The following is a 22413-nucleotide window of genomic DNA, read 5'->3' as shown; positions in this document are numbered from 1 at the left end:
TGTAAGACATGATGGTGAAAATCCTGTAATTCTGTTTATTAAGTTGTCTTTTGACTAAAACTAGAGCTTAAGTGTCTTGCTGTTTCATGCTTCTAAAATTGTCCTCTGGATATTTTTCTGGATTTAGTAATTACTGGTACTTATCACATTCTTCCATTACCTTCTCAGTCTGTAGCAGTTTGACCTTCCCTTTCTTTTTACTTTCGAAGTACATATTTACCACATCCTCTACCTAAACTTAACATCTACTATGAAATCTGTAAGAATAGTCAGCTTGACCCTGTACTTGCAATCTTACCCCTTTCTGTCAAAGCTCCCCATCATCTTTTGTCTGCTGCTGTTATCCCTGATGCACTATGGCAGCAGAGAGCAACAATGAAGGGAATCCAGTGCCTGCAGAAGAGGGCGTGGAAGGCAGGTGAGTCCTGGATAGCTTAAAACTTTGGTCAATATTTGCATTGTGAGTGGTGGAACAAGTTATCTCCTGTGTTATATCAGCATTCAGAGATTAAGGGGATCTTTGGGTTTGTGCCTGTTCTGTTGTGAATGACAAAAGTGAAGGTGAAAATCTTACTGTGAGATGAGTTACTCTGCAAAGCCCTGAATACAGTAGTCTTCTCTCCAGTTACTTTATGTGACCAGCAGTTTCTTCTCTTCAGGAAGAACTATTGTTTTGGACTTCCTTTGTATGTTTTTTCTCTCCTTTTCAGAGTTCATAATTTATTTGCAAGTTTGGCTTACAGAAGCATTTTGTAGTGGAAATTTTGAATTTGAAAGTGTCTGTTCATTTTGAAAAGGAAATTTCTCTGAAATTTCTTGATACCTCTTAAACAAAGGATCTAGTGTAAGACCTTAAAAGTATCTGTACATTTCAGTGAGCTGTGCAACCCTTCAGGTTGTTGATACCTCTGATTTTGGTGACAGGCTGATGTGACATATAAACAGTAATGTTTATAGAGCTCATCCACTTCCTTAAAGAAAAGAGTAAGTCATGGGCCATGCAATTTTTTTTTAAATTATTATTATTACTTTTTTTTTCCTTTTAACTATGTACCACCTACACATGTTATGAGAACAGCTGCTTTGTTTTAAGTTCCAGATGTAAATTAGGTTAGGCTTTGAGCCTTTGTATAACCTGAGAAGTCTGTGGGTGGTATCTGGTAATATCTGACAGTTTTCAATACTAAGAAGTTGCAAAACTTAGTGATGTTTAGTAATGAAAAGGTTAAACAGATTGGCCTGGTTGACAAGTGCCTTGGGAGGCAGCCCTGAAGGGCAAAGGAATCCAGGAAGACTGGACATTATTCAAGAAGTTAATCTTAAATGTGCAGGAGTGAGCAAGCCATCCCCATATGCTGAAAGACGAGCTGGTGGGGGAAGATCAGCCTGGATGAACAGCGAGATTTGGCTAGAACTCAGGGGAAAAAAAGGGGAGTTAGTTTATGACCTGTGGAAGAAGGGGTAGGCCACTAAGGAGGACAACAAGGATGTTGTGAGATTATGCAGGGAGAAAATTGGAAGGGCCAAGCTGGGCTAGAACTTAATTTGGCTACTGCTGTAAAAGACAATAGAAAATGTTTCTAGCAATCCATTAGCAACAAAAGGCAGGCTAAGAATCTCCATCCTTTAATGGATAGGAGGAAGAAACATAGTGACAAAGGATGAGGACAAGGCTTAGGTACTTGACACCTTCTTTGCCTCAGTATTTAATACGAAGAACAGTTGTTGTTAGGGTACACAGCACCCTGAGCTGGAAAATGGGGTGGGAACAGAATGAAGCCCCCATAATCCGAAGGGAGATGGTCCAAGACCTGTTGCACCACTTGGGCACATACAAGTCTATGTGGCTAAATGAGATTCACCCAAGAATAGTGAGGGAGCTGATGGAAGTGCACAGTGAGCCACTTTCAATCATTTACTTGCAGTCCTGATTAATACAGGAAGTCCTAGTGAGTGGAAGTTAGCAAATATGATACCCATCTTCAGGAAGGGCTGGAAGGAGGATCTGGGGAATGCTATGGAGCAGCACATCTAGTGTGCATGTACAGGACAACCAGGGAACAAGGCCTGGTCAGTCATGGGTTTGTGCAGGTTTTGCTTGTCTGATCTGATCTCCTCCTATGACAAGGTGACCCACTTAGTGGCTAAGCAAAAGGCTATGGATGTTGCCTGCTTGGACTTAGTAGAGCTTTTGACAGTTTCTCACAGAATTCTCATGGAGAAACTGGCTGTGCATGACTTGTTCCTGAAGTCTTCCAGTGGTGAAAATGGAATCAGCCTCCTGTGATGAGAGACACAACTGAAAATTTGACATTTGTATTGCCCTCAGTTAATGGCATGATTTCATTTAATAACTTTCAGTTGGTTTAAGATATAAGTCCTTAGAGTTATAATTGTAAGCATAAAAATGCAGCTTTTCTTCTGAACAGCATTGTCCTCAATAGTGGAATGAATATTTTTTTTTCTCAGGCATGTACATTCATCATATTTAACAAATTTGGGATTGAAAATATACTCTTGTGTAAAAGATCAATCATATGTAGTTTGACTGCCATTTGTGAAGAATAACTTGATAATTCTTTTGTTTGTTTAGACATTGAGATTATATTAATTCAATTTCTTTTATAAATAGATATATTACATTGAAGAAAATCATGCATTTACTAGTAACTTATTTGAAAGTAACAATTTGAATAAGTTACCCAGTATACAGAAGCAGATGGCTTCAGGTGAAAACACTTCCTCTCACCTACTTAGACAGAAATGGTTCTATGAAGAGAGATTTCTTTTTATCCTGTAAGGTTTGAGACTGAGGATCAGTAACAAAAAAAGTTGTAGGTATTGACTTAGAGAATATTATGATTTTGAAGAAATCTGAGTGGAGCTGATTGATTTTGCTGAGGTGGTGTAGAGTTATTAATACTCCTTCTGTACTCATTTTGCAAGTAGAGATGGCAGTGGTGAAGATGTATCTTTTTTTTTTTTTGTGGTTAAAGGCTGAAGAAGACAGCTATCCTTCAACATGGGGAACATTTTGTCCATTTCAGTATCACTGGCCCAGATTATTTACAAATGATTGTGCTTTAGAAGTATGTTCTTACTTTTTAATACCAGTCACTGACAGAAATAATTTCTATGTATTATCAGTTTTCAATTAATTATTTTTTTTATCTCTTAATTATTTGTCAGGGAAATGTTTTGCCTGTTCACATGTGGGCATATGTTAATAGCTATCTTCTGTAAGAAAACTGTTATTAACCCAAACATCTGTCTTATTTAATTTATATAAAGACATGATAAATTTAAGTTACAAATAGATGATCTTGGCCTGTGTTTAACAAAAATAGAAATAAATGACTGAAAATCACTTAATTGTGAATATGAATCCTAATTCATTCCGATGTACATGCAAGCACCTACAATAGGCATTTGAACTTGCCATCCTAGCAAAATATGAAGATTCTAAAACCTCCTGTGTTGCTAAAGGGATATTTTTCTTTAAATCCTGTCATATTTTGTACTAACAGAATTGAAATAGCAGTTTCATTTGCAATATAGTAACTCTCTGCTTTATCTGGCTATAATTTAGCTATTTAGTTGAGAGAGATTTTTGATTATGCTAGACATCAGTTTCTACCATATTACTTACTATGAAAATTAGTTTGAATAATTACTTGTAATAATCAAAGGCGTGTGTTTTCATTATTTCCCCCAATCATCCTGTCAGCAGGATATCTCCTTCTGCAATGGGAATTTGGCATTTTTTTTTTTTTAATGTTGCAAGAAAAAAAATGTGTTGTTTTTTCTCAGCTGTGTTTCTAGTAATCTTTACATTTTAATTTCTGCTTACTTTTTCCTTCAGGCTATTTGCCTCGAAAGCTGGAAGAGGCTTTAAAAGCAGGTTATTTATGTATGTGAGCAAGGGTGTTCAGACTCATTTTGATTCTCATTGGGATGGAAGTATTTATACCTTTCCTTTCAGGCTAATTAAGGCATTTAATTTCAATGGGCCAGAGAAAAAGCAGAAGCCTGAATTCCCTCATAGGTTAAAACAGAGATAGTAGTACAGTGTGCAGGGGTGGAGGTGGCACTGGTTGATGTAAACCCTTGATCAGTAAAAAATGTCTTAGATTAAAATGTCTGAAAATTTTGGAAGAAAAAAAAATCAAACCCCAAAATAATGTAAACAGTTGATACATGCTGCAGATGAACTGCATGTATTCAGCCACAAGAGAGCAGTGTTATACCAGCTCTAGGTTTCAAGTCTGAAATCTAAAAGTCATTCTGCTTTGTTGACATTAGGTCTAACAGCAAAATTTTAATCCCTTTACATTTTTCTCAGTGCTATTCACTAAATTGCACAGGTACATGCTTCTAACTTACTAGTGCTATGATGAACTATATTTGATTAGTAACAAGTCAATACCAGGCCAGTTTATGCTCTTATTACCAAAATAAACCTACTACTTCATTTTCTAGGAGAAAAGACAGAAGATTTTATGTGCTGAGTTAGTTCCAGCAGTAGTCTTTTACTGAAGAAATATCCTTTCATATCCCACATAAAATGGCCTTCGGAGAAAATTTCTGTTTGTGGTGCGGTACACATGTAATGAGCATTGCCATGGAACTCCGGGGGTTTGTGTAATTAACTTATACAAGTGAAAATATGCTGCTACTTACTGAATAACAGTTAAGGTGACCATGTGGCATAAAATTACACATTTTTCTTTCAGATGAAAGATTATTTGCTCCTGTAAGCACAGACAATCTTTGCTTGTCACATATAAACAATGGTTTGAATGAGTCTAGGTGCCTTCATAAAGCTGAGTAAGTGTAGGTTTGCAGGGCCAGGCAAAGTTCATCCTTCAGTAATGCTTCTGCATTGCTGTTGACTTTATTAGGGTTGCTAGTGGGAGAAAAGGCAGTATTTAGCTATGTATTTTTTAAATAAGGAATATCTTACCCATCTTATCACCTTGAACAGTGGAGAACCTGTATATTTAGGATCTCTATTCTTGCCATCTGTGCTTCCTCTTTAGTACTTTGCATTTTACTTAATGGAGAAAGCTAAAACAGATTGATTGTTCCCACTTCTGTGTTTTACTTTTTAGTTCTTACACCATAACACAGCAGCTGTATTTGCTGGGAGGCAGTTGCCACTGAGTAACAGCTGCTGGTATATAAAGGAAAAATAGGAAGAAGTTCAAACTAAGCTTAATTTTATTTTCTTCATGTTATTGTTGCCTTATGGCTTTTTGATGCATGGTCACCTCTCAGATTACACCTATGAGTACGGTTTTGGATTCTACTACTGAAACGAGGAGTTTTTTTTTCCTTTAGAATACTGCTGGTTTTGGTTTGGGTTGGTTTTTTTGTTTGCTTGTTTTTTGTTTTTTTGTTCATGAATTCTGTTGTTTAGTACTTAATTTTGTCTGGCTGGTACTTTAGCCATCTTTTTCCATTATGCTTTTTCTAGTAGATGTATTGCTTGATTTGCATACCATGTTTGACTGTCATCTACTGGTCTGGGCTTGATAAGCCAGGCTGTTTATGTTATGTTCTCTTCTTGTGAGGAAGTGTTTCTGAATAGAGGTCAAGATCAATGTGCTTGTTTTTAATTTGTGAAGTTAGGAGCTGCCTTGCCAGCATGTACAGTGGGAAAGTAATCTGAAAGTCAGTATTTTGTGATAGTAAAAATAGCTGGTTTGAAGTTGTCCTTTGATTTGACTCAGGTGAAATGTGGGATTTATCAACAACCCCTGTTCCTTATCTACCTGTTTGATCATTCAAATGTTTGTTGTTTTTTTTTACTGATTGTGTTTGCTTCTTATATCTTCTATTCCTCTCATACTATGCTGTCTGCATGTATATGAATTATATTAAGGTTTTACTTGTTACGTTTCTGTAAGGTCTTTTTTAAAAAAAAAAACAAGAACTTTAGCAAATCTTCAGCAGCTTTTTTTTCTCAGTAGTGGCATAGCCTTTGCTTTAAGATTTGAAGAGTGCTTTGTATTTAGAACAATGAGGCTGTTAGTGAGACTCCTCTCTACTGAATAATCTGCTCCATAACCTAGCTTGTCACTGATACCATGGTTTTTGATGTTGAGTTAGAATTTTGAGGTCACAAACGAAAGACAGAAATATTAACATAAGGTTAGCAAAATAAACAGAATTCGGGATATTGTACTTGTGCTTTGTAAGCTCTTGGTGCTGTTGCTAGGAGAAGAGTATGTTAACAGTCCTCTAAGCTAGTAGTTGCCGGGGGAACCCACAGAAACTTGTGCTATTTCTACACATCTATGCAAACTCACAATCTTTTTTTCCCCTGCACTCCCCTTTTCCTCCTCTGTCGAGTAATTAAAACTATGGAGAAAGGTTGTTGTGTCTTGAGCACAGGACCATGTCCTCTCTCATTCTCCAGCATACAGATCTCCCTTACAGTAAAGAACCAGTATCTCTGAAAAAAAAATGGTATGTGGACAGATCTTGGCTGAGCACAATAATTGTGAATAGTTAACCTGGTATGAATTGCAGATCCTGAATATCACACCTGGCACTTTCATTTGGAAGTTGCTACCATGCCATTACTTAAACAAGAATCAGGCTCGTGAATTACATAGATTTCAGGAAAAGTGAAAAATATTTACCTCAAGAAAAGCAGGATCAGTAATTACTACTAAAATTATTTTCTAATGGAGGCATAAATTAAACCGTGCTTGCTAGGAAAAAAATAAATCTTTAAACTGTGGATAGTTAAGCAATTTGAATCTGGCTGAAGGACATAACTGGTCTCTGCTCACTTTGAATAAACCTCAGAGTAACAGAAATTCAGAAGATTATTGTACCATCTAAGTTCTCCTTTTAAGAAAAGTGGGGTAAACCAGGTCAATTAGTATGTATTCTAGGCAAAAAATCTGTATGATGGGATCCTATTGCAGACTTGAAAATAGTTGGATAACAGGAGTGATGTCATGTAACTTTATTGGAAAATGGATCTTTTAAATAATCTTTGTATAGCTGTAATAGTATAAATTAAAATATAACATTCATATTATCCACAAAGTAGACATCAAATGGATGTAGATCTGTAGGCAGATAAGAGTAACCACCAAAAGGAAGTATTTCTACTAGGTTTACAGCGAATGCTTCTAGGTTAATGCAGTTTCATGTTTTTAGTAATTGAGTAAGTGGTAAAACTTGTGGATAATTAAAAACAGAAATTACATTGAGAGAAAAATAAATAATGAAGATGGGAATGATGGCACAAAGCCATAATGATAATGCCATAGTAGCTTAGGTTTTCAGAGAGTATGCTCTAGTACAGTCAGTTGGAAATCTATAAAGGAGTCTTCTTGTCGTGGCGTACGCCCAGCCGGCAACCCAGAAACCACGCAGCCATTCACTTACGCCCCCTGCTTCCTCCCCCTGCTCCTGGAGGGTTGGGAAGGAGAATCAAAAGAATTTAACTCCCATGGGCTGAGGTAAGAACAGTCCAGTAACTAAGGTATAACACAAACCACTGCTGCTACCACCAGTAATAATAATAATAAGGGAAATTACAAGGGAAGAGAATACAACTGCTCACCATCCGCTGACCGATATGCAGCCTGACCCAAGCAGTGATCTAACCCTTCAGGGTAACTGCCCCTAGTTTATATACTGGGCATGACGTGCTGTGGTATGCAATACCTCTTTGGTTAGTTTGGGTCAGGTGTCCTGTCTCTGCTTCCTCCTGGCTTCCCCTCCTCCCTGGCACAGCATGAGACTCACAAAGTCCTTGGTCAGAGTAAACATTACTGAGCAGTAACTAAAAACATTGGTGTTATCAGCACTGTTCCCAGGCTGAAAGTCAAAACCACAGCACTGCACTAGCTACTAAGGAGAAAAATGACTGCTACTCCTGAACTCGGGACATTTGTTCAAATTTAGATTTTGCCTCTGTATTTCAGAAACAGCACATGAGTTTGCAGTGACCTGATTTGTCTCTGAATGAATGAAGAGGTGGAAAAAAAGGTACTAAAAGCCTTTTGCTCTGACAGAAACGTGATGGATGCTAACCGGTAGCAGGAAGTAAAAACTAGAATAACTTAAATGAGAGTGCCTTTCAATAATGAGCATGACATCCACAGTGAGAAGTGGTGACTCTTCATCATTTCTTCTCTGTAGTAGAACCCAAGGCTAGCTCTAGTGAGCCAACAAAAACAGAATGACACAAACCCAACAAAAAAATCCCTTATGGCTTCTGATATCTAGGTGATCAGTGCTTATTAGCTGTAAAAGCTCGGGTCTCTGACACATCAATTGGGTGAATTTTCTAAGAGATTTTTGTTGTCTCATCTTTTGACAACGGTGCCTTCCTTCTATCCCCCTTTATTTTCTGCAGAGAGGTTTTGAAGTACGTTTATTTTCTAATGTATTTGTCATAGGTTGTCTTACAATGAGTTCAGCTCTTGCTAAATGTATTTGTTTTGCATTTCAAAAGTACTTTTTGTTTCACAGAGGGAGGAGCCTCTTGAATGTGCAAACTTATCTTGACAGTCAGAGCTTTAAGATGACTCCATACTATCGTGGATCTCAGTAAAATTTAAGCTTATAGATAAGTTGTGCCAGCTGAAAAATTACATCTGCATTATTATATAAGATGTCCCTGAGAGCAATGTAACACCCACAGGCAAAACATGAAGTTGTCAAGTAACTCAAGAGTGATAGTGTAAATTCTCCTTTAAATCAATGATGCTGAGGTACTGAAAGAACTGCAGTTGTATTTGTGAAGGAGTGAAATCTTTCCTCAGAAAAAAACCCATCAAAATGTACTTTTTGTAGGTACTTAAAGTTGATCAATTCACTTTTTCCACACAACCACAGAAGTTTAGCTACTTTATCATGAAAATAAATGCTGTCCTTTCACATTGAGCTCTCTGCAGCATCTGGGGTGGTTTTCTTCTGAAGCTTTGAAGTAACATGAATCTGTTATTAGATTATTTTGAAGACTTGTGGTAGGAGCAGGATTGGTGTCCCTTGTGGTGTCCTGATCTGTAACTAGAGTGCTCCAAAGTGTAACCACGGTGCAAATAAATAAATGAATTCCACCTTTATCTAGCATTTCCCATACAATATGACTGTTGAGCTGTAACAGTCAAAATGCCACATTGTGTTGTTAGTGGTTTGTATTTCAAAGCCTGCAAACACGTAGGCTGAAGTTGTGGAACTATTCAGAAGAAAATGAAGGCTGTTGGTAATATGAGGTTATACTGTGATATGTTTAGGTCTTGAACAGATGGAGGATTTGGTGAAAGACAGATGAAGACCTGGCACTTTTCCTACATGCCTTCCTAAGCAAACATCAATGGTAATATTTTTAACTATGAATCTTTAAAACTGAAACTGAAATGTATCCAGTAAGTCTTGAAAAAAAAAACCCAAAACAACACAACTTAGGTTTCATACCATTGGAAAATGTGCTTAATAAAAAGGGTGACAGAAACTGAAGCTTACCTTTTTATTACAATAAAGCCTCCACAGTTTTAACTTGGGTGAACTCGGAAATGACCACAGAAGACAGAAAATAAAAAGGAAGACAGTATTTTATTTTTTTTGTTGATCTGTCTCTGAATCTACCATATGTTTTAGTACTTTCTATTTTCTTTGGATTTTGATTGCCTTAAGTGACTAGCCTAGAGTTTGTCTCCAGATGTTAGTAGGTTCTGCTGCAGAAGTAAGACTGAGCATCATGTCCATGCGCATGCATGGGCATACATGAGGACATTGGCAGGTGTAGCTCTAGTTTTTTCTTTTTGGTAGCTGTACTTCTTTCATAAATATGCTTATGTAGGGGCTAAGCGCATTGGAATCCTCTGCACATACGAATGAAAATTCTAGATTTGGAATGTAACAGCTGCTGACCTGCACAAGTAGGTCACTGTTGATTTAAGCCTTAAAGTTTTTTTTATCTAATATCATGAGTTCAGTAACATACATTTGTACCCATGAATTTTCTATTTGTTCATATAAATGTTCAATCTTCTTTTAAGTTTTGCCGTGAGGTTAAAGGTTAATTTACTCTCATAGCAGCAGCTCCCGCTTGTATTGCTTTACTTTGTTTTACCCATGTTTTCATTTGCAAAACCCAGAAGCTCTCAATCTGCCCAAATCTTTTCGATAGGTGGCACTAATAAAGCTACAGCCTTCATCCCTTGTGTGTTCTTTCTGGAAGTTTTTTCATGATTCAAATTGCTTTTTGCCACCCTTCCTCACACTTTCCACTCTTGTACTTGCACTTTCTAGAGAGGGGTTATTACTCTGAAAATGATGGCACAAAATTTATTTCTGAGTGGAAGGAGAGGTGAAGATAATATAAATTCTAATACTTCATTTTAGTTAAAACTTATGACACTCAGGTCCCCTTCCTAATGTAGCACGGTATACCTATGAGCCCTGTAGTGCACAGGGGATTCAACTCTTCTCCTTAAAGTGCATTACTGTAAAATTATCTGACATGAAGTTCATCTGCTGTTGTGCTGCGCAGTTCCTTATGTGTTTAGGTCTATGTTGCTCTGCATAGACACCCAAGGTAGCTTTTAGGAAGTGGTGCTGCTGGTAGCAAAATTCAGTTGTCATAGATGGAGCTGTTGCATGACACTCAGTAAAACTGCCTGAGACCCAAACAAGCTCATGCTATAGTAAGGTGATCCATTGTTTTCAGTGACAGAGCCAATTCAAGCCCTTTCTTTATTCTGTGGTTCATTTTCTGTCTCTAAATAGCTGTTTGAGACTGTACTCTACACAAGATCACTGAAAAATCAAGAGGTGTAAGAGTGAGGTACTGTAAATCTACCTTGTCTCTTAAAGCCACTGTATTTTCTAACTACACCCATATGTTAGTTCTGAGAGGATTAAACTGTGTTGAATGGCGGAGAGACCCTGTTTTCCTCACCTGTAGGAAAAGGAGTTATTTTTCACCTGAGTGTTTGTCACATGCATATTGTATTGCTGCTTAATGAAGTTATACTTCCAAGGTTCTCCACGTGAGCTTTAAATCACAGTTAAGTCTTTGTCCAGGACAAAAAAAAAAAACCAAACCAAAACCAAACCATAATATTAATTTTAGTTCATCTGTTCAGTGATTGATTTAAACTTACCAGTCTACACTATTTGTTTTGAACCACTATACATCAACATCCATGCAGACAGTGCATGTGCAGAGCAGAAAAATGTATTCATAGAATCATAGAATAGTTATGGTTGGAAAGGACCTTAAGGTCACCTCATTCCAGCCCTCTGCCATGGGCAGTGACACCTCACACTAAACCATGTCACCTAAGACTCTGTCCAACCTAGGCTTGAACACTGCCAGGGATGGAGCATTTACCACTTCTTTGGGCAACCTGTTCCAGTGCCTCACAACCCTCACAGTAAAGAACTCCCCTTGTTTAATTTTAAGCCCGTTACCCCTTGTGCTGTCACTACAGGACAAGTGAAGAGTCCCTCTCTGGCATCCTTGCAGGCCCCCTTCAGATACTGGAAGGCTGCTATGAGGTCTCCACGCAGCCTTCTCTTCTCCAGGCTGAACAGACCCAACTTTCTCAGCCTATCTTCATACAGGAGGTGCTCCAGCCCCCTGATTGTCCTCGTGGCCCTCCTCTGGATTTGCCCCAACAGTTTTGTGTCTTTTTTGTGTTGAGGACACCAGAACTGCACACAATACTCCCAAGTGAGGTCTCACGAGAGCAGAGGGGCAGGATCACCTCCTTCCATCTGCTGGTCACACTCCTCTTGATGCAGCCCAGGATATGGTTGGCTTTCTGGGCTGCAAGCACACACTGCAGCTGGTTGATGTTCATTTTCTCACTGACCAACACCCCCAAGTCCTTCCCCATAGGGCTGCTCTGAATCTCTTCTCTGCCCAACCTGTAGCTGTGCCTGGGATTGCGCCGACCCAGGTGTAGGACTTTTCACTTCGCTTGGTTGAACTTCATGAGGTTGGCATTGGCCCACTTCACAAGCATGTCAAGGTCCCTCTGGATGGTATCCTGTCCCTCCAGTGTATCAACCAAACCATGTAATTTAGTGTTGTTAACAAACTTGCTGAGGGAACCCTCAATCCCACTGTCCATGTCACCGACAAAGATGTTGAACAGGACTGGTCCCAACACCAATCCCTGAGGGACATCACTTGTTCCTGGTCTCCAACTGGACGCTGAGCCATTGATCACAACTCTTTGTGTGTGGCCATCCAGCCAGTTCTTTATCTACTGAGTGGTCAATCTATCAAATTGTCTCCAATTTAGAGACAAGGATGTCATGCGGGACAGTGTCGAATGCTTTGCCCAAGTCCTGGTAGATGATGTCAACTGCTTTGTCCCTCTCCAGCAGTTCTGTAGCCTGATCATAGAAGGCCACCAAATTGGTCAGACAAGATTTACCCTTAGTGAAGCCATGTTGCATGTCACCAACCACCTCGTTTTTCATGTGCCTTAGCATGCTTTTCAGGAGAATCTGCTCCAAGAATTTGCCAGGCACAGAGGTGAGACTGACTGGTCTGTAATTCCCCGGGTCATCCATTTTCCCCTTCTTGAAAATGGGGGTTATATTTCCCTTTTTCCAGTTATTGGGAACTTCACCTGACTGCCATGACTTTTCAAATATGATGGCCAGTGGCTTAGCAACTTCATTTGCCAACTCCTTCAGGACCCACGGATGGATTTCATCAGGTCCCATGGACTTGTGCACATTCAGGTTCTTAAGATGATCTTGAACCTGATTCTCTCCTACAATGGGCCTAAGGTCTTCATTTTCACAGTCCCTGCATATGCTTTCCAAGACTTGGGTGGTGTGGTCACAGCAATTGCCAGTGAAGACTGAGGCAAAGAAGCCATTGAGAATCTCAGCCTTCTCCATAACCAGGGTAGCCAGTTCTCCTGATAGCTTTCTGAGAGGGATCACGTTGTCCTTAGTCTTTCTCTTGTCTGCTACATGCCTACAGAAGCTCTTCCTTCAACGAGTGGTCTTGGGTCCCCCTGCCCTCTAGGGCTTTATCCATGGAACCTAACCAAGAAGGTTCCTGAAGAGGCCAAAGTCTGTCTTGCAGTCCAGGGCAGTTAGTTTGCTGCATGCTCTTCCCACTGTCCTGACAATCTCAGACTCGACCACCTCATGATCGCTAGAGCCAAGGCTGCCCTGGAATGTCACATTCCCAACCAAGCACCTCTCCTTGTTGGTTCCTCTATTACTTGCAAGAGTGCGTTGTCTTCCACACAATTGAAGCACCTCCTAGATTGCTTGTGCTAGGTCATACCGTCCCTCCAACAGGTATGATGGTTGAAGCACCCCATGAAGACAAGAGCCTGTAAGCATGAGGCTGCTCCTATCTGTCTATAGAGCACTTCATCCACAGAGTCCTGATCAAGTGATCTATTACACATCCCTACAGTAATGTCCCCCATCACTGTTCTCCCTGACTCTGACCCACAAGCTCTCTGTTGACATGTCTCCAGACAAAGTTCCATGCTCTCCAGACTATGACTAACATAAATAGCTACTCCCCTTCTCTGTCCTGTCTTTCCTAAGAACCCTATAACCTTCCATTCCAACACTCCAGCCATAGAAGGCATCCCACCATATTTCTGTGATGCCAATGATATCAAATCCCCATAGATGTGCACACATCTCTAATTCTTCTTGTTTATTCACCATACTATGGGCATTTGTACAGAGGCATCTGAGCTGAGCTCCAAATGAAGTCGATGCATTGCCTTGGAGCAGCTGAAATACCTCTGCATCACTCCAAGCATTTATTACAGGTGCTGCCAACTGACTAGGAGTGCTGGGATGGAATGATGCCCCCCTCCCACAAGACATTTAGTTTAAAGCTGACTTGACCAGTCTGGCAAGCCTCCTACCAAAGCAGCTCTTCCCCTTCTTTGTCATACTGGCTTCACCAGCCTCCAGTAGACCTGGCCTCTCAAATCGAGTCCCATGTTCTAAATAATCAAACCCCTGACTATGGCACCACTGTTCTAACCATTTATTAACCTGCGAAATCTGCCTAGCCTTTTTAAGGTCCCCCTCTTTGACTTGAAGGATTGATGAAAAAACTATCTGAGCCTCAGAGCCCCTACAGAAGCTCTGTAAGCTCCCCAACCTCTCCCAGAGCTCTGTAGTCCTTCTTAATGTTCTTCAGGCTACTGCTGTCAGTATCACTAGTGCTCACATGGACCACTAGAAGTGGGTAATAGTCAGTGGGACTTACTAGACCAGGCAGCCTCACAGCAACATCCCTGATCCAAGGCCCTGGTAGGCAACACACATCCCTTGAGACTGGGTCAGGCCGACAGATGGGCACCTCTGTGCCCATCAAAGTAGAGTCACCTACTACTATGACATGCTGCTTTCTCCTGGTGGTACCAGAAGTGATCCTCTTTACTGGTAAATCAGCAGGATGTCCATTTGCTCAGGTGTGCGTTTCTTCGTTAGAGCCTCCAGAACTGCAAATCTGTATGGGTGGCAACATCAGATACTGGAGGAAGTTACTGGCTTTTAATTGTCTTCATCCTGCTTTTTTTTTCTTTTTATTGTGGGTTGTTTTGGGTATTTTTGTCTGGTTGGTTGGTTTGTTCTTTTGTCTGGGTGTTTTTTTTTTTTTTTTCTTACCGGCTCCCAGCTCCCTGGATTCATGTCCTCCATCTTTTCTGTATGCGCTATGGTGGACGCCTATGGCCCCTGCACAGCTCGGGCCTGGAGCAAGGAATCCACTACCTCTCAGCTTCCCTGACCTCTTGCAGCCTCCTTACAGCCACGCGCTGCTCTCTGAGGCAGGTTTTTCCCGCTCAGGGCGGGGCCGTCCCTCCTGGCACCGCCCCCTGTGAGTCCCTGCTCGCCTCAGCGGAGCTGCGGCTCCTGGGCAAGGCCTGGCGAGCGCTTGAGGCTCCTGCGGTCGCTCTCTCCGCTCATAACTGACGCTGTTGGACGCTGCGTTTCCCCTCGCTGCGGGGTGGAGGCTTCTCTCTGGAGCTGCTCACCTCGGCCCCTCTGTGCCTGGCAAAATCTTGGAGCACATTCTCCCGGAAAGCATGCTGAGGCACATGGAAAACAACTCCGTGGTTGGTGTCAGCCATTTGGTGGCTTTCTGTGATGGGGCGACAAGCTCTGCACGACAAGCTCTGACGTAGGTATGAGGGGCTGTCTGCAATCCCAAGAGAGGCCAGGGGCCCCCAGTAGACCCCTCAAGAAACAAGCCTATGGGAGAGCGACCAGGGGTCATGCTGCATTTCAAGGATTTGAACAAATGTGCTGGGGAGATTCGTTGCCAGTCTCAAAATCTCTGCCCTTTATACAGTACTTTTATGTGATACTTAGCTGAGGGTTTTAAAACTCTTCTACACAACTGAGTCAGTTACTTGTTTTTCCTGAGTGTTGCAGGGAAAAGCTGCTCACTCCATGTGGTTTAAATCAAACTGGATCAAATCACTACTGAGCTACCAAGAACATGGAATTAGATGGCAGTCAGTGAAGGGTTGCATTCAAGTAGTAATACATGAGGTAACCCCCAAACTAGACACCTGAATGATAATAAACACAAGCAAATACCTAAACACCCAGTGTAACAAATGCAGAAGAGATTTCTTAAATTCTTTCCAAGAAAATACCTCAAAATAAGCAGCACAGTAGCAAATGCCACTTGGTGTATTATTAAGGAATGGTGAGGAAATCCTGTATGCTCTCTCTGTTTCTGCAGAGCTCATGCCATCCAGAGGGACCTAGACACACTTGTGAGGTGGGCTGATGCCACCTTTATGAAGTTTAACCATGCCAAGTGCAAGGTCCTACACCTGGGTTGGGGCAATCCCAGGCACAGCTACAGGTTGGGCAGAGAAGAGATTCAGAGCAGCCCTGTGGAGAAGGACTTGGGGGTGTTGGTCAGTGAGAAAATGAACATGAGTCAGCTGCAGTGTGAGCTTACAGCCCAGAAAGCCAACTGTGTTCAGGACTGCATCAAAAGCAGTGTGACCAGCAGGTCAAAGGAGGTGATCCTGCCCCTCTACTCTGCTCTCGTGAGACCTCACTTGGAGTATTGTGTGCAGTTCTGGTGTCCTCAACATAAAAAGGACATGGAACTGTTAGAACAAGTCCAGAGGAGGGCCACGAGGATGGTCAGGGGACTGGAGCACCTCCTGTATGAAGACAGGCTGAGAAAGTTGGGTCTGTTCAGCCTGGAGAAGAGAAGGCTGCGTGGAGACCTCATAGCAGCCTTCCAGTATCTGAAGGGGGCCTACAGGGATGCTGGGGAGGGATTATTCATTAGGGGCTGTAGTGAAAGGACAAGGGGTAACGGGTTGAAACTTAAACAGCAGAGGTTTAGATTGGATATAAGGAAGAAATTCTTTGCTGTTAGGGTGGTGAACCACTGGAATGGGTTGGCCAGGGAGGTTGTGAATGCTCCATCCCTGGCAGTGTTCAGTACCAGGTTGGATGAAGCCTTGGGTGATATGTTTTAGTATGAGGTGTCCCTGCCCATGGCAGGGGGGTTGGAACTAGATGATCTTGAGGTCCTTTCCAATCCTAACTATTCTATGATTCTATTCTAAGCAGAGGGAACCAAACCCCCTTTCTTTCACCTCTGGGATCACCGCAGTCAAATGACTGTACGTGGTATAAAAGCCTTTATTGACAAGAGTCTGAACATAGAGATTAATGTAGAGGGACACCCCACAGTGGTGCACAGTCCGTGGCCACCATGAGCAGGGAGATCCCCCTAGGCTTCCTGGGCACAGCCACTGCCTCAGGGCCAGGAGCCCAAAGGCCTTTCTCCAACGCATGCTGGGTGAAGGGGCAGCAGCAGGGTGATGGGCAGGGCTGTGGAGGCCCCATCACCCCTGTGTCATAATGCCACCACCCGCCAACGCAGCATCACAATGCTCTGGGGCAGTATAAGGCAGCGTCCTCCTGTGTCCCACTGCCAGAGTGCCCGGCTTTGCCACCAGGACAGAGCTGGCAGCCTGCAGGCAGCCGAGAGGAATTCCTTGAGGCACCAGTGGAATTACTTGGAGGGGCAGAGAAGGGAAGACTGCCCGAAGCTACTGGAGGTTCTCTGCTGTAATTCCAGCTTCTGGAGGGGGCACACTCACAGCTCATCAGACGGATGGAAATGCTGCTTTAGTCTTCGGGGGAGGTCGCTGTTTTCATCATTTGGGGAGACAGCGGCAGTAGCCATAAGGAACAGGATCCACGGATGGCCCAGTGGCCTCCCCCAGTGCTTTGGAGCTCCCACTGCCAAGCACGGGAAGGGTTCTTGTCCATAGGGGTGATCAGGCCAGCAGCATTTTGCTGTTGTTGGAAGCCCCTGAGATGGCTCCAGGTGGAGGCAGAAAAGGCAGTGCCAGAGTCCCCTTGTCCCGTTGGAGGCATAACCAGCCCGTGGACCAGGAGCCGGTCTTGCTCACATGCTCAGGGAGTAGCCGATCGCCAGCGCTGGGGTCAGGAAGGAATTTTCCCCCGGGGCAGATTGGCACTGGTCCCCGGGGGTTTTTTGCCTTCCTCTGAGCACTGAGCATGACCACTTGTCAGGGCTCCTCTGGTCCTGGTGCTCTGCGTTATGGCCTGGTGCTCATGCTCCACGACGGTGGCCCTCGTGTCCTGCAGCTGGGGGGGGGAAGGGCTTTTTTCTCCCCAGGGTGGACCAGCAAGTGTCCCCGGGGTTTTTTGCCTCCTCCGCAGCCGAGCACAGCCCCTTCATGGGGCTCCTTTGGACTATTGTAGGCCAAAGGCAGCGGCTCGTGCTCCACGCAGCTGGCCCTCGTGCCCCGCATCCGGGGGGAGGCAGCCTTCTGCGCTCCCAGGGTGGCCCCCAGCGTGGCCCCGGGACTCGCTGCTGTCCTCTGTAGCATTGAGCACCACCCCCTGTCAGGTCTTCCCCAGCCCATTCTGGCTGGCTTCTTGCACTGCTCTCGTGCTACCGCGGCACCGCTCCGAAAGATTTAGAAAAAGAAAATAGAATCTAAACTAGACTAAAATTACCTAAGCTAAACTAAGGTAAACTAAGCTAAGCTAATCTAAGCTAACCTAGCCTAGCCTAAGATAAATAACTTTGTTTATAAATAAATTTATTTTAATTGTATTTATTCATTATTTTAGTTTTTCATATTATTTTTTATTAAAAAATAATACTCCTTATTTTATTGATATTATTTTCCTTATTTTTATTCCTAAATAAATAAAATACTCTTTCCACCTGTAACCTTTCTGATTTGTGTCTTTGAAAGTGTTTTTGGTGCTGAAAACCCCTTGGCATTTCAGGTAAATAATGGTCTCATCATTATACAGCTCCTTGTGAGTGCAGGGAATGGAATGGAATGGAATGGAATGGAACAGAAAGGAACAGAACAGAACAGCTATGATATGTTATGCATATAGTTCTGCATGACAAACTGACATAGATCTGAGGAGCTATCTGGAGTGCAGGTCCCAAGGGAAGCCAACCCCGGGCATTTAGGCCTGTGAACACCCTCTGGACCCTGACAGAAGCAGATCTGCAGTCCTCATACATTCTCCTTTAGACATGTATGGGGTGCCACTGGAGAGAGGATTGCACCAGACAGACTCCTGATGGAGTGTTGAGTGTTGTTGTTCTCAGGCTCTTGTGTTTTGCTTCTCCAAATGAAACAACTCCAGCATTTTTAAAAAACAGTATTTGGGGAAAAGGTGGTGTTCAGAGTGGGTGGAAATCACACGGAAATGAAGCAGGTATTGCCCACATAAAAAAAGATTTACAACCATTTAGTTCAGGAGCACATCCTGCTTTAGGCTGAGGGTTTGATCTTTGAGCCTCACTGATGTCAGAGATGGAATCTTTTGCTATCCTGTGGAAACACAAGTAAAATGGATGAACACAGAAGAGTTTCAAAACCTAGTTCACACGTGTTTTTTTGCAAATCTGTTCAGATGCTCAAATGATCCAATCTACATCTTTCACCCCCATCAGAAGGCACAGGCCTCCTTCCCACAAAGTGACAGAGCCAATGCCTGTGATGGGACATGATACCCATTCAATCCCTTCCACTAGTGCAGGGCTGGGAAGAAACATCATCCAGTATTTCCTCAGCATGTACTGTTAGGGAAAGAAGGAAGTAGGGAGAAAAAAACCTGGAAGTTGAAAGAGACCTACAATGGTCATCAAGTCCAACTGCTCGACCACTTTAGGGCTGGCCAAAAGCTGAAGCATCTTATCAAGGGTGTTGTTCAAATGTCCCTGAAACACTGATGGGCACAAGACACTGGTCACCTCTCTAAGAAGCTTGTTCCAGTTTCTGTCCACCTTCTAGGGAAAGAAATGCTTCCAAGTCTAGTCTAACTGCTGCTGGTGCAGTGTCCTGGTTTGAACAGTGGCAGTCACTTTTTCTCCTTCTTGGTAGCTGGTGCAGTGCTGTGTTTTGACTTTCGGGCTGGGAACGGTTGCTGATAGCAAGTATGTTTTGAGTTACTGCTCAAATGTTTGGTTTGTCCAAGGCCTTTTCTGAGCTCATGCTCTGCCAGGGAGGAGGGGAGGCCAGGAGGAAGGAGACACAGGACACCTGACCCAGGCTAGCCAAAGAGGTATTCCATACCATAGCACGTCATACCCAGGAGGTAACCGGGAGAGACGCAGAAGGGCTGGAGCTCTGGGGGGATGGAGGAGGTATCGGTCGGTACTCGGTCGGGCAGGGTGGGGTGAGTTATGGGTCAGTGGCTGGTGTGGTGTTGTATTCTCTTCGCTTGTTATTGGCTTTATCATTATTATTTGTAGTAGTAGTAGCGGTAGTGATTTGTGTTATACCTTAGTTATTAAACTCTGCTTATCTCAACCCGTGAGGGCTACATTCTTTGGATTCTGCTTCCTAACTCTCCAGGAGTCGGGGGAGCAAGGGGGAGGAGTGAGTGAACGAGCTGTGTGCAGTTTGGTTTTAAACCACGACATGCAGCTTTAAACTATTCCCACATGTCTTATCGATGGATCCCAGTGAGATCAGCACCTCCCTCTCCCATTTCTGCTCCTTGGGAAAGGCTGTAGAAAGCAATGAGGTCACCCCTCAGTCTCCTTTTCTCTGAACTAGACAGAGTCCTCAGCCGCTCCTCACAAGACATGCCTTCCAGTCTTGTCACCAGCTTTGTTGCCCTCCTCTGGAGGCATTCAAGGGCCTTCATGTTCTTCTCAAATGGCGGCACCTAGAACTGCACCCAGTACTCAAGGTGAGCCTGCACCAGCATTGATTACAGCAGAACAATCACCTCTTCCTCATTTTTTCTGTTGGGTCGGTGTTTTTTTTTTGTTTGTTTGTTTGTTTTGTTTGTTGTTGTTGTTGTTACTGGCTTCCAACTTCCTGGGTTAAGCCCTCCTTTTCTGTATGTGCTATGGGGGACGCTTGTGGCCCCTGCACAGCTCAGGCCTGGAGCAAGCAGCCCAGCTCCCTCCCAGGTTCCCTGACATCTTTCAGCTACTGACAGTGTCCCGCAGCTCAGCCGCTGCTGCAGGAAGGCTCCAGCAGGGCGCACCGAGTACGATCCTGCCCATTCTGCACCCTCGCGTCATCAGACCAATGCAGGCACTCTCTGCACCCCGAGCTCTGCGCTGCAGCCTCCCCCCTCACCGGCTCTGGTGCGGACGCTGTCACACTGGGGCAGCCAGACCAGAGCTCACAGAGCGGGCTCCGGGCCTGAGGCGAGCGCCCACCCCCCCTCGCGCTGCCACTGGCAACCGCCGCGCCGCGCGCTGCTCCCTGTGGTGGGTTTTCTCCCCTCAGGGCGGGGCCGTCCCTCCTGGCCCCGCCCCCTGTGAGTCCCTGCTCGCCCCGGCGGAGCTACCGGCTCCTGGGCAAGATCTGCGAGCGCTTGAGGCTCCTGCGGTCGCTCTCTCCGCTCATAGCTGAGGCTGTTGGACGCTGCGTTTCCCCTCGCTCCGGGGTGGAGGCTTCTCTCTGGAGCTGCTCACCTCGGCAAATGACAGGTAGTGGCTAACGATGACTGGTTTGAATCTGCCGCCATCTCCCCTGGCGGCGCCCTTCCGAGTCAGGTGGTCGTGTCACCTCCTGACCTGAGCTCGGCTGAGTTACTCAGATGTACTTCAAAATAACCCTAAATCTTTTGTGGAAAACTGCGAATGGTTTCCCAATGCTGACTATGTGAAACTCATGGAGAACCCATCACAACTCCATCTATTTCTAGGACAGATCTCTAAAGACCTTCATTCTGGTATCCATTCTGCAATTCATCTTGCAACTGGTGGACACTCAAAAACCAATTCTTACTCCGATTTTGAAGGGTGGTTTTAATGAAGTAAATTTAAAATGTTGGCTATGTAACACTGCAGCAAAATGTATTTCCAGCTTCCATATTCTGTTCAGTTGTATTATTTTGTGTTGTTACTGAATAATTCGAGGTGCAACAAAATTCTGGCTTTAGAAATGTATCAAAATGAAGAACAGTCCCCACAGTGCCGATCTTCCATCAGGAATGACAACTGTTTCTCATTTAGAAATACAAAATACTTACCAGTGTAGAATGTCAATACTTCCCATATTTTTATTTAAACTTTGCAAGTTTCTCTCATGTTGTACATATATATAACATGATCTGCAACTGAGAAACAAGAAAATGGAGATTAAAACTGATTGATGTTATTAAGAAGAACTAGTTACTGGAAGTGAAATAATAGTAAAAGAGAACTGCCTCTTCTTTAAATTATTTCAACAGGGAAACATTTTCCCTGGGGTTTGAAAATCCTTCTACTACATGCATAAGGAGAAATGTAAGGAAATACTTTCCTTGCTGGTAACTCCATTTAAATTCCTGCAGCAAAGCTAAGGGTATAAATTTAGAGAAAAATTCTTCTGGAAACAGCACACTAGGAAAGTGATTATCCTGTTGGTAGGAAGGAGGTTGTAGGATGGATGCAGCAGGACTTTCGCTGCAATGCCAAACCAGAATGTCTTCTGCAAACTAAGGAGATTCTTTCAGTCAACTCTTTCTACCAAAGAACTCCGGACACTTGATTCTTCTTTTTTTTTTTTTTTTTGTTTTTATTAGTTGTCATTCTTCAACATGATGAATACTTACAGCAGTATGTTAAAAAAGATACAGTTAAGTCTCTTGGCATCACTGCATAGCAGTCACAGCATTTTCACACAATCTAGTGCTTCCTTTCAGAATGATGCATATGGCATATATACGCACATATGGGGGCTGCTTCTTGGTCCCAGTTTAGTTGGTGGGACCAGCTTTTGGCCCATAGAGTTGTATAAGGTATGTGAATATGTATATATAAAATGCTTTACAATAAACATGACATATACAATCTTGAATTCCAAGATAAGCAGAATATATTTTACATCCAAGTCAAACTTACTCTCTGCACTTTTATGTACCTAAAATATTGTATGGATTATA

Source organism: Melopsittacus undulatus, chromosome 3, assembly GCF_012275295.1.
Source record: "Melopsittacus undulatus isolate bMelUnd1 chromosome 3, bMelUnd1.mat.Z, whole genome shotgun sequence".
NCBI classification, from domain to species: domain Eukaryota; kingdom Metazoa; phylum Chordata; class Aves; order Psittaciformes; family Psittaculidae; genus Melopsittacus; species Melopsittacus undulatus.
This window is presented reverse-complemented; position numbering follows the sequence as displayed.